Source organism: Eulemur rufifrons, chromosome 29, assembly GCF_041146395.1.
Source record: "Eulemur rufifrons isolate Redbay chromosome 29, OSU_ERuf_1, whole genome shotgun sequence".
Lineage (NCBI taxonomy): Eukaryota > Metazoa > Chordata > Mammalia > Primates > Lemuridae > Eulemur > Eulemur rufifrons.
Genome location: NC_091011.1, coordinates 83,829,598 through 83,843,238, shown reverse-complemented (window position 1 = coordinate 83,843,238; position 13,641 = coordinate 83,829,598). Strand labels below are relative to the sequence as shown.

Sequence of the window (13,641 nt, the reverse complement as noted above, 5' to 3'; positions counted from 1 at the left end):
TAGAATAAATAATAATAAAGTCAGCCCATAACACCTAGTTGGTGTTATGAATATCCTATTGAGTGCTAGGTATATATTGAGTACTAGGGTATATGAATATACCTAGCACTCAATCAATATAGGCTTATAAATGGAATTAAAGGAAGTAAAACACGTCAAAAACAACGGCTTCTGGACATTTAATTGAAAAGTCACCATTATGATTACTTTCCACTTCACAAAATGCTTCTAAAAGGCCAAGAGGAAAATAAAACATGCAATGCTAAGAAACTTTGAAATAAAATGGAATGGATGATGAGGTCACTATTTAATGGAATTTATTCATAAATAATGTCTAATGTTTCCTTTAAAACATTGGAATGTCCAGAGACCTAGAATATAAGAATACTGTATAAATTTTTATTACTACACATCTACAGAGGGCCAAGGTGTAAATACCTTTGGCTATACAGGGGCATCAACACTTTCAGAAGTATTGTTTTTAAAAATGCCAACGTAAATGACTTCCACATGTGCCTCCAGTCAGTAGGCCTGACTGAGCAAATGCAGGAGTTATCCTCAACCAAATAAAAAAATACTAATGTATAACAGAAATTTGTTTTGTTTTTAATGCATAGCAAGGCTGAAACAGAGAAAGAAAATTTTCCAGGTGCTACAAGTAAAGTGAAGACGCTAAGTCCGAGGAGTGGGACTTTATGCCAAGAGGCCAGAGGGCATCAGGGCTGATGCTGGAACACCTGAACTAAGAGGGGAGGCACAGCCCCTGCGTGCTTGGCATACAAGATCTGGGCTCTTTGGTAAGGTGAGAAGTTGCAAACGGGGTGTTGCCTGGGCACAGTCTCACCTGGATGGAGGATAGCAACACCTGTGGGAAATCAGACCTCTCCTGTGCTGTGTGCTGCTACGGAATCTGAACTTGAACTCCCACCAAATTGTGTGGCAATTCCAAGCCAGTAACACAAAGTGAAAGTTGCTGCAGATAGGATTAATAAAATGACTTAATAATGGTAGGGAAGTCTAAAGCTCCACAACCCAGCACACGTCTTAAGAGAGAGGGTGAGAGATTCAACAGATGCAACAAATGGGCAAGGAATATATACAAGGAATTCCAGGTAATAGAGCAATCTAAAAAGGAACATTAAAGTAATGCTGGTTATCAAAAGGGGATAAAAGGAGACAATTGTAGGTAGAAATATTCTTTGTTGAATCTTTGTGATAAAGAATCATTTGGCTCACATTCATTGAGTACCTGCTATATGTCATATGAGCCTCTGGACATTGGGGAGATAGCAGTAAGTAAAATTCTTGACCTGCTGGGATTACATTTTAATGTTAGAGGCAGACAAATAACACATTATTAAATAAGGTCAGGTAAATAAGTGTGATGAAGAACCAGGAAGCTGGATAAGGGGACAGCAGGAGAGATGGCATGGTGGTCAAAGGAAGTCCTCTTTAAGGTGGTGACATCTGAACAGATATCTAAAGACATGAAGAGAAAAAGGATTCAAGTATCTGGGGGGAAATATTAATATATTAGGCAGAGAAAGTGGCTCGCATAAGAACCCAGATGCATGCTTGATATAACTAAAGAATTTGGTATAGAGGGGGAAGAGGGAAGAGAGAGAGAAAGAGACAGAGACAGAGATAGAGATGGAGGGCTTGGATCATGTGCTAATTTTTATTTTTTAAACAACCCTGTTCTGTTGATGTGACTCTAAGAACAAAGCATTACAAAAAAGACCAGATAAATCTGAACAACTTTAAATAAGATAAAAATTAAAGAAACATAAGCTATATTCATTGAAATAATTTCCATGGAAAAGATTCTATATAGCATATAAAACTTATTCAAAATATAGTTTTTTTGTGTGTCAGGGTTCCTTTTTCTAGTTTTCTAAGACATAAGCCATCTGTACTATGGTGTAAACAAATCAAGTTCAATCTGATGACACAATGCAGCTGTAATTCCAACAATTGATTGTCTTAATGGTTTCTCAGCAACAAAACATTTTGCATAAAGATAATGTGTTTAGATTACTATTACAATGCATTGTAATACCACCATTATAATGACTTGAACTCTAGTAATGAAGAGTTTCATACAGTCTTAATATATTTTCTAATGTCTTAATACATCAATGGACAAAAGATCTTACTTCCCAATTTAAAAACAACATAATTACCAATGTTATAATACCCTGCAACAAAGTTTCTTAATGTGTTCTTATTCAAAGTATCTAAATTAAAGTCAACCCTGAGGCAACATTTAAAAAATATATAAGCTACTTTACAGTCCATAAAAAGAACCAAGTTCTTCAGTATATAGGCTAGTTAAATTTATTTAAACACCTACAATAAAGCATAAATGAATTTAATGATCCAAGTCAGATTTTAAAGTTATTTTATGGATTAGTATCATTACCAAATGCAGGAAAATATAAATGAAGTATCTGGAACAACCAGAACTACACCTCAAATTAATTCTAAATGGCTTAAGCCTTTTATTTAGACTTCTATTCCACTGAAGTCAAATGAATTAAATCAGTATTTGTATACAGCATTTTAAAAGAATAAGCATAGAATCCAACCAAAATAACAAATACAGTAGAGGCCATGTACCTAAGAATAAAACATCCTATGTGTATTTAATACCATATCATCACACAGACTAAACAGGGCCTTTTATTGTACAAAGGAAAGGAGAAAATAGAAGATGTTGATGATTTGGTATTATGAGCACATAGCCAGGTCAATAACTAGTGATAAAATTACCATTTGGGGGGTCAGATTGTGAATATTTTGAAAAACAAAAATCCCTGTTTTAATGACAAATGTTTCTCCATTAACGAGATTACTTGTATAGCAAAGCAACTTAGTCACTCTCCTGTCCAAAAACATGAGACTGATCACTTTTGAATATAAACTTTTATCATTTAAATAAAAACTTGCAAAAAATATGTATCAATGCTAGAGTTGATCCCTCTTTGAAAGCACTTAGAAATGGATGAGTTGGCTTTAATTTTGAGACAAAAGTCCTCAGAGGCCCAGATGACTTCAGAATCATTCATTTTTTTCCCCACTCAGATGGGGCTTTAAAAAATATAAAGTGAGGATTTTTTTTTTAAGCTAACAATAGTAATTTATACCTACCATGATTAAATGCATAAATGTATATAAATGTAACTATCCATAAAATCCCTATAAAATTCTCAATATTAAAATATGTAACCATGCAAAGAGCTTACAACAAATTAAACACAATAATCTGCTATAGAATTTAAAATATTTATTTTTAATGAGATAATTAGATAATTTTTGTAGAAAATTAAGAAACAAGTTTAGTTTGTTAGGAAGTGCTACCATAAAACTGAAGGTGCCCCAAAAAGCTATTTTTCTAGGATGGAATTACATCTTAAAAGTCTTGTCTATCAGTGCTTCTAAGAAAAGAATAATAGCAACTAGAAAAATAATAATTTCATATAGTATCCATGATCATTTTCCATAGCAAAATAAGATTTTATAGTAGAAAGCTACCATGTAAGTCCAGGAAATATAGTAATAATATTCATGTTATATATGGCAAAGTGGTTACATTTATTAAACTATACTAACAGTAAAGAGCTATATTCTTGGGTGTCCAATCAGAGGAATAATCAGGTATTTAAACAGAAACAAATTCTACATCAAGAAAAAGGAATGCATATGAACGTGTATTTACAAGAGATAATGAGATACGAAAACATTTCTTTCCACTAAACTTCAGACTTTATAATGTCTTCAGTGGAGTTGAACTAGTGGGTCAACATTTGGGCACTGCATCCAGAATGTTTCAATTAGAACATAGAACAATAATGCCCAGAATTTCAAAATAAAATGGATAGATTTATCATAAAGTAGTTAGTTGACACTTTAAAGGAGATAAAACATAGAACAGATAAATTTCAAGACTTGAAACTTGGTATATAAGATCTACATTGTATAGAAGAATTTGCGAGAAAGAAACAAGAGGAAAAGGGTAGCAATGATTGGCAGGAAATGGGATAGAAATCTTCAGGAAGCTTCACTACACACTAAAGGTTGCCTCTCCTTTAACCAATACATTCAAGTAACTGTATTTATGATGTGATTTCCACCCAAACCCACACCTCCATCTCAAGTGAGTGTGTGGTATTTGCTTGCTAAGGGCTTATTCTTCAAGAACAACTTTTTCAAAGATGTAGCTTCATTGTCACTTTCTCCAGCAAAGACATTTTTTGTCCTCACACTGCTTTTCTGTTTTTGCCCTTGGACACTGAGGGTCTATCATCTGGTAGCCTATAGAAGCCAGTCTTTGTTTCAACCCATCACAAAGAGAAAACAAAATGTCCACTATCTGGACAAGTGATTTGCTAGCATTTACTATCTAAACAATCTGAAATCCAGAATATACCTGACCTTGATCTTATCAATAATGAGATAATAGTAAATACAGTATATAATGTTTATGGAACATTACTATGTACTGGATGTTATTACAAGTCTTTTCTGTATGTATCACATGGAAATTCATAACAACTTCAGAACTCATGTTTTCCCACTCACTTCTCCAAGCTGCAGCGCTGCCTGTGAATGCCCATTGAAGAACCTCTTGATCTTAGAAACATTTGCTAAACAACAATTTTTTCCAATATTATTCTAATTTTGTTTAAGCCCCTTTATTCAATCGAGGTTGTCCAATTTTTAAAAAGAATTCTCAGAGAAGACCATCCCATTTACCAAATATCTCCACCTAGTTTGAACAGTGTTGTCAGTGTTGTACTATTTCAATGAATGGTAAAATGCAAAGGTTTTTTTGGTTTTTTTTTTTTTTTTTTTTGCTGCTTATGTGTAATACTAACAATCATATAAGCATTTACTGTGTCCCAGACATTGTTCTGGGTGCTTTTCAGTATCTTAACTCATTTAATCCTCACAACAATCCTGAGATAGGTACTATTGTCATCTCCACCTTATAAATGAGAACTCTAACTTGCACAGGGTCACATGGCTAGATTGTAGTGCAACTGGAATTTCCAGTGATTATTTTGACTTTTAGTGTTATCTGCAATCATGAATTTCTAAGGTTACAATCTCTAACAAAAGGTCTTCAGCTTTTGCTAATCATGACTGCATTCTCATAACCAGCTTTCAGATTAGAGGTTTGGTCCCCTCACATTGCTTTTCTATCATCAGCACAAAGAAATGGTTAGGCTCTTCTCATCCTCTTCTCTGAATGCCTGGTCAATCAGAAAAGTGATTTCTAGAATTGTGTCTTTCAAATTGAACCAGGCAATTAAATTCATTTATGGACTCCAGTGCTAGATACTATATAAATAGTACAATTATCTGAAGTGGAATTTGGAGAATCTTTTATGGAAATAAGATGATTTTCAGCCTTGTCACGGAGCAAAAGGCAAGGGAGTCCACTACTCGGTGGTGAAAACACTATTGATCAAGATTGTTTATAAGTGCTTTTTATTTATTTTTGTTTTGTTTTTTATTTATTTATTTTTTATTTCAGCTTATTATGGGGGCACAAAAGTTCAGGTTATATATATTGCCCATGCCCCCGAGTCTGAGCTTCAAGCGTGTCCATTCCCTAGATAGTGCACATCGCACGCATCATGTAGGTTTAAATTAGCCTTATATAAGAATTTATTCCTGTACATAAGAATTTTGGATATATCTTATCCCGAGCCCCAACACTGACAAAGAACATAACTGCCAGTGCACCAAATTCCTGTCCTAGAGAATAATGCAGCCTAAATGATGCCGACCCAGCCAGCCTCACTGGAAGGCAGCCAGAGCAGGGAGGCAGTCTGGCGAGCAGCCTCCCAGAGCAGCGCCACAGCAAAGCTCCAGAGTGCTCAGCGCAGGGTTTTCAAACTGCAGGCTGCAAACTAAACTGTGAAATCAATTTAGTAGGCCACAACTAGCACTTAAAAAATTAAAATTCAGCATCATAGAAAATATCAGAGTGTACCACCACAGTAAGGGTGTTTTATGATACATTTTTATTTCCTACGTGTGTATATGTTTACTGGGTCATGATATTGTAAAATGTATTTCTAGTTTTGGATCTTGATTAACAACAGTTTGAAAGCCACTGATCTAATGAGTACTAAGTGCATACGATTTTCAAGTACCAAGTGCTATTTTTAATAAAATAGATAGCTGGATTCTTCACAGCCAGCAAGTAGAGCCAGTTGCAGCAAATGGATTATAGATCATAAAAGGGATCTTACATTTCATCCAGTCTAACTAATCACCTAATGTGAAGACTTTCTGTAAGATTCCCATAACAGAACATCTAACTTCTTGAGGAAGACTGTTTGTTTCTCTGTGAATCACTTCTAACTCTTAGAAAGTTTTTCATTATGCCAGATCAAAATAGAACATAGGCTTCTGCTTTCAAATGACAGCTCTTCAAAGTGTGTGTGTGTTTAATTATATGTAACATTTTCCAGATAAACAGAGTCATTGTAGAGAACTTAGAAAATACTAAAAAGCATAAATGAGAAAGCAAAAACTACCCATAATCTAACAACAGGACCCATACTGGCTATAACTCCTTAACCTGCTTTCTACTTAATAGATAACAAATGGTTTCCTCTAATTAAATATTCTTCTACAACATGATTATAATGACAACGTAGCATTCTAGCATATGACTACACCATAACTTATTTTAAGATCCTATTAGATGGCTAGATTATTTCTAGGTTATAAAAAATATTGACATGATATCCTTACATTGAAGTCATTTCCTTATAATCTTCAGATTAGAATTACTAAATTAAAGATGTACAAAATGTTAAGGCTTTGAAAGGTACTGTAAAGCTGTCCCCCAGAAAAGTTGTGCCACTGATGACAGAGAAAGTGCATTTACCCACAGCCTCACCAGCAACAGGCATTATCCTGTTTTTCATCTTTCCCAGTTTGGTACTCCCCCCACAAAAGTCTATTCTGTTTTAATTTATAATGAAATTAAATACTTTTTGACATATTTATTGGCCATTTTTAATTCCTCTTTTGTGAATTGCCTAATCATGCCCTTTGTCCAATTATCTTTAGAGGTTTTAGAAATAATTGATTTAGCTCTTTAAATATTTGAAGAAGGCTTTCATGCCCAGGGGCACTATTATCTCTGTTGATTTGAATATTAGGTGCCAGACTTCTTTAAAAGAAGCTGAAGATGGCATTACTGATATAATGACTATAAGGGACAATATTTTTTCCTATAAAGATCACTTTGCTGAGGAATGTGTCAAATGGAAGTGATAGGAACTTTTTTCTGTAAATGTATATGGAAAAACAACAATTTAAAAATGCCTATATTCTACATTTAAAAATCAGAAGTTTCCTTTATACCAAGAAAATTGATAATAGCAATAAAAACGTCTCAATGATCTTTTCTTCTCCTTTCCTCCAACCACAAACAAATGTTGCCCAGTTGCACTGAATCTGAGACATTAAAAACCTAGACTACCAAAACAAAAACATAAGAACAAACAACAAACTTGTACTACCATGATGGACCCCAGGGAAAGGAAGCTAGAGCTTCTTCCATGTCAGATGAAAGAAACTTTTGCTTCCCATTTGAATCCTAAAGAAAATGCGACTCCAATTGACTCCAGGACCCTCAGAAACAGTTGTCCAAAGAGGAAAATTATAAATTTCTAAAAGTAATTTTAAATTTCTAAAGTTCTTCACCTAAACGAGCCATTGGTGCCTCTAAAGGGCCCCACACCCAGCTCATAGAAAATTGGTGGTTATTTTAATTTTCTTCCTCTCTTTCACAATCTACCCTCCCCACGTCCAGTCTATACGCTTACTGACATCGACCATTCCTGCCACCGCTGCCTTATTTCAGGCCTTCCCATCTTGTCCAGACTACTGCGGTAGCTTCCCAGCCGTCCTTCCCGCCACCTGCATTGCCCTCCTCAAACTCATCCTCTATGCCACCTCCAGAGGGATGCCTCTGGATACAAATTTAACTATTCAGGGGCTCCCTGTTGTGACAAGATCAAGTTTCCAAACTCTTTAGCTTGGCACAAAAGGCCTTTGGATCTACGTACACCTACCGGTCTCCTGCCATTTGGGCCCTGAGAAGATGCTCTGCCTGCTCGCGCCTCCATGCTTAGGCACATGCTGTCGCCCTTTCTAAGAACACTTCTCCTCCTTCATCAGTCCACTGACGAGTTCTGGAACCTTGATGACTTAGCTGACCTTCTCTTGGAAGTGTTTCCTGATCCAATTCTCCTATCCTAGGCTGAATTCAGTGTCCTTCCTTGGTATGCTTATGGACAGTCTGGAAAAGTTAATAAACGGGTTTTCTTGTCTGTAAGATGCAACTATAGGCCTCCAGGTTCCCTAATCATGTGTTGTTGTAACACACCCTCTTCTCTGTCTTTCATGACAAGACAGAGAGCTCCTTGAAATGTCCTCACCATTTCACTATACCAGCAACTATCAGCATCTGGCACATAGGAAGTGCTTAGTAAATGGTTGTCAGATGAATGAACTGAACTGTAGTAAATATAAATTATGATGTTTTTAAAAATTACCTTATTACTTTCATCTTAGAAAAACCAGACAAATCAGAGGGTAATTCCTAGCATCATATAGGCGTTTCATTTTACAAGAGGATTCCTACATCCTGGATTTTTAAAATATCAATTTCCTCTACTGCACTTGATATAACATTTGGTGCTCATACAGTTTTGTGAACACATATCTTCTGTGGAAGATAAGATGCATATATACAGGCATTTAGTCATAAGTTCCATTTTTAAATATCTGGTGCCAAAGACAGCTTAGCCTGCTGCTGTGTACAGAGTAAGTGCTCAATAAATATCTTGTAACTTTTCAAGAGTCGAATCTTCAGCTGGTTGCCTTGCTCATAATTACTCTCTCTCCTTTGGGAATGCAGTCTCCATATGTAAGAGTAGGCCCAATGGGCATGTCTAAAAGGTAACCCTGTCCCCTGCCAGAGGAGATTGGTTTAAGAATGAGCACCTGAGCCAAGCTAGGCCAATCAGTCTTTCTCGGTATTTTTTTTAATCTCAGGATGAAGGCACATTTAAATTAATCCCTTTATAGTAGTGGGAGCTGCCAGAGGTAAAACCAGATGTGTATACTTGAGAACAACTGCGGGCCACATTCCCTGCCATGTGCAGAAACTGATACATAGTCGTTTGTGCTCCAAAGAATAAAGCCAGCATGGAGAAAGAAACAGAGATGAAAAATGGTGGGAGTCCTAGACAAGAGTCCAGGAGATGACAAAAGTCCCAGTTATGTTCAATAACTGGCTCCCAGTCTCTCTGAGATCCTGCTGCAGCACTGCCCTTCCCACCGTCTGCTTGCGTGAGATATTCTGCCCCCTCCTAATAGACTCACACAGGCTGGCTCACGTTGGGCTCCTGTCATGTGCCGGCAAGAGAATCCTGACGGGATGAACAGATACATGAAAAACTGATTCACCTGAATTTTTTTCCCCACTAAATCTTTTAACTGATTCAACCAGATGGTTTGGCATAATGAAGCCATGGGCTCGTTTACATGGGATTCCTATTCAGAGAGAGAAGGAAGGTATTCATTTTGAAATACATTTCAAACAAAAGTAAGTTTCAGACAACATATGCCAACGCAAATCTGAAGCATTTCGATCACAGCATCATGCAAGTAAAGATGTGTCCTCTTCCCTACAGAAGAGTCTCACACATTAACTGTAGGTTTGGAATCTCCAGAAATATTGATAGCAAAGGCCTCCTTTCTCCGAGTTCTTTTTGTTTCAGGTCGCCTGGATAATGCAAGAGATGTGAGAGAATTTTCTAGTCTAGAAGTGAATTTTCCTAATGAAGAGAACAAACGCCCCTGCTTCAGCCAGCATCAGAATTCATGTTGGAATCCGCGTCTGGACACAAAGGCTCCTTACTGATGCCAGCCGTCAAGACTGGCTCTATTAGCTGGCAGCAGCTGAGAGAGCTGCATCCCACTGCCGCTGCAGCCCTCTGCGACAGCTGCTCTTCCAGGCTGCAACGACAAGGCACAGGAGTGCAAAGATAGGCTGCCTTCTAGAAATCCAGGGCTGGGCAGAGCTGGACGGCCCCTCCACCTGCGCTGTGGGTGCAGAAGGAGGCCAGTGTGTAGACTCATAGCGCCCCAGCCATAGCTTGTCATGCTGTGACAGTGCTGCTTCGGGGGAGTCATGGGCCTTAGTGACCCGGCGGCTCCAGGGATGGCTTAGACCTTAGTGCTCTGGCTGCCTCTGGCACGCAGTCTCCCTTTCCGGCTGCCCTGCTCCTCCGCAGATTCCTGATTCTGGGGAGCGGCAGGGCTTTTGTCCTGTGGTACACCCCCATTTTTTCGGGTTCGTTTCTCTTTGGTTTGCTGCTTGGAAGCAAGTGCCTTGTCCCCTTGAACAGAGCTCCCTGTGGTCTGGCTGGGCCCCTGAAGGGCTTGTGTCTCTTTGACGGGCTGCTGGGCCGGGGCCTCACTGTCCTGCTCTGGGGCTTCCGAAGCAGTCTCTCTCTCCTGAGACCTGCCCTGTTTATGAACCTGTCCTTTCTTCCCTGGGTGCTCCACAGAAGCAGAACTGTCCTGTACTGACTCCGCAGCGGCCTTTTCACTCTGGAGACATCTCTTGTGTGGAGAATGACCTAGAGTCGGCTGATCACCACTGAAGGTAGTTTGATTTTCTTGAGATATCCTTCAAGAACCTCTCTTTTCAAAGATGGCCCTTTTTTGGACATCTTCTGAGCCAGGTCATTTGGGGGGAGGTTGGCATGGCCCTTTTTTCTGGAATGATGGTCTTTGTCCCTTTTCTCTTGCTGTAATTGGGGATCTTTAGGCAAGGGAACAGCGTGGGGTGGCTCAGGAGTTTCGTGGATATGGACTTTTTCTCTCTGGTTCCCCCGAGGGTTCAGAGGAGGTCTGGGGCCAGGATGGCGGGCCACCGCTGCCGGAGTCAGCTGACTATGGGATTCTAGCTGCGAGGCTGGTGGGCAGCTTCCAGGTGGTGCCTTTCTCAGATATGCTGGTCCCTTAGCTGTCTCTCTTTGGATAGGAAGTTTTTTTTTTCTAGCTCCTATCTGCTGCATTGGCTCTTGATTTTGGGTTGAGGCCTGCATGTTTGGAATCTTCTTGCTGGAGGAGCGGCCTACTTTGGGGACCTTCCCTTCCTTTGCAGGCCTGGAATCCTGACGAGCCCCAGGGTGCTGAGGCAGCTGTGGTTCCGCAGAAGGAGTAGGAATGTGAGGGAGCCTGACTTTCTGAGCCCCCTCTTCCTGGGACAGATTGGGGGGGTGCTGTGGCACCTGTTCCTGGGCGGGGGGACTGATAAGAGGGAGTTTCATCTCACTGACTTTCTCTTCCTGGACCTGCTGAAGATTAGGGGATGCTTGGGGGCTCAGATTTTGTGGTGGCTTGGAATGGGGAGGGCTGATGGGAGGAAGTTTACTGGTGTCACCTTCCTGAGTTAGGGCAGGCCTGGGAGATGGAGTCATGGTCTGGTCCGAGACTGCTGCTAAAGCCTCTTCCCTGCTGGGCGAGAGGAGCTTGGGGGTGGGCCTCCTGCTCTGGAAGGGGGCCAGCATCTGGGGCTGGGGCAGCCGAGTGGGGGCCAGCCGGCCTCTGGGAAGCAAAGTCGCTGGGTCTTCCCTGTGCTGGGTCTGCTTTACATTTGTTGGTAAGTCTTGGGGATGTGGCAATTCAGGGTAAGGAGTGCTGACCCGGACAACGTCTGCTTTGGGGGTTTCCTCCTGAAGAGGTTGTTGATAATCTCCAGCAAGTGTCTTCACTGAGCCAGGGTGGGAGGGATCTTTTGGAGGATCATGATGGGAACTGTCAGGCGGAAGTTTGGCTGATTCAGTTTCCTCATCATGGGTACCAGGTGCCTGTGGAGGTTCAGGCAGGGGAGGGCCAGTGGGGGTGGCCTTGACCTCCCCTGATTCCTCATCCTGGTCTGGCTGAGGGCTGTGGGGATGGGGAGGGCTGGGGTGCGGATGAGGTGCTTGGGGAGGAGTGGCAGGAGACTGCCCCACTTCCCCTGCTTCTGCAGCAGGGACCGCTGTCTCAGCAGCTATTATTCTTGGAGAAGGATCTGATTGTTGAACACCTCCTTCCGTCGGGTTTGGGGACAAGTCTTGGGCCAGCCGAGGAAGACCAGGTGCCGATGAGCTGAGCTGTTGAGGAGGCTCAGCACGCAGACTACTGTTGGGAGAAAGCTCTTTTGGATGGCTTTCTCCATCCTGTGTTGGCTCTTGGCTCTGGGAGTGAGCTGGGTTCTGATTTTCAGGGATGGTTGCATGAGTTTGCATTCCAGAGAGATGTTCTGTTGTCTGGCCAGCGGCCTGCAGTTTTGCCAAGCGCCTGGGAGATGGAATCAGGTGTGCTGGAACCCCAGAGAGAGTCTTCTTGCTAGAGGGGGCTCCTGCTTTAATATAAAAAGAAGTTAGCTAAAAATAGTCTTAACTGTTTAGTAATCAATAACAAAAAACATCTTTCCCTTTTTTATGCACATAGACCCTTGAAAAAAATGAAATTAGACACATAGGAGAACTTAACCTTCCTTTCTCCTTGGGGATACTAAGTGCCTAGAATTCTCTTTTTTAGTGGAACTTAGAAAAATCTTAGTCAACTGAAAACAGGAACTTTAATGAATAAACATAAAGAGGCTTATGCATAGAACCAAAATTTATATCCAGACCTGTGTGTGGTAAGAAAATTTTCCAAGTGAATGAGATTTTTAATTTTTACCACCTTAGAGATCAAAGATGCTTTTGATTGTAGAAACTAGGGGATGGACATTCAAGCCAGATGAAGTCTCATTTGTTCCCTTGTTTAATGGCAGCGCCCTTAAATTAGCTGTGAGCTCTGTGAAGAGTCACGTCTGTTTACCCATACCTGGCAAGGGGCAGGAAGCAGGAACACAGTAAATGAGTGTTGAATGGAAGAAGGAAAGAATCAGTCTGATAGAATCATAGTGCACCAAGGCTCAGAGAAGCTGCCCCTGAAGGGCCCACCATCCAAGCTGCTATCCCACCCACTCCCATCCCCAGGAGTCCCCTTTTCCCTCCAAGGCCACCCTGGTTTCAAAAATGGCTCTTGGAGGCCACTAGCAATGTTGATGTGCAGGGAGGAGTTGCTTCCTCCAATCATCATGGGAACAAGTTCTCAGAGTGACTCTGGTCTCATGGACAGTTTCATGGACACAATTGTCCCAGCAGGTACTTGTTTATGATAGAAGCCCTGGTATATTCTGGTGGCCCAAATACTGTCTTAACCCAGTCCTAGGGACATGGCTCTGAAATGTGAAGTGGTGAGAGGAGGCACACCAGTCTGGAACATCCTTGAAAAAACTAGTCTCAGCTCACTTGGGGGAGATCTGACACATACTCAGAGCCTCCAAACCAAACCAGACCTCCACGGTGACCCCAGGGAGGGGAATGGTGGTTAGGAGCAAACCAGGCTCCCAGCCACCGTTAACCTCCACAGAAGCAGGGTGAGCCTGCACTACTCTGGGTTCTCACTGAGCCTCCCAGTCTGGACGTGACCCTTTGCATCTAGTCAAACCAGATGTCTCTAGTGAGGAGACCTTGGGAACAAGGAGAAGCTTCCCTC

The 13,641-nt window shown here is 40.8% G+C and overlaps 1 protein-coding gene across 1 annotated transcript in view; it reads right to left on the bottom strand.

The window, feature by feature from the left end:
• LRGUK (leucine rich repeats and guanylate kinase domain containing) overlaps window positions 1-13,641 on the bottom strand; it is a 100,109-nt gene that overhangs the window by 20,481 nt on the left and 65,987 nt on the right. The window lies entirely within an intron of this gene.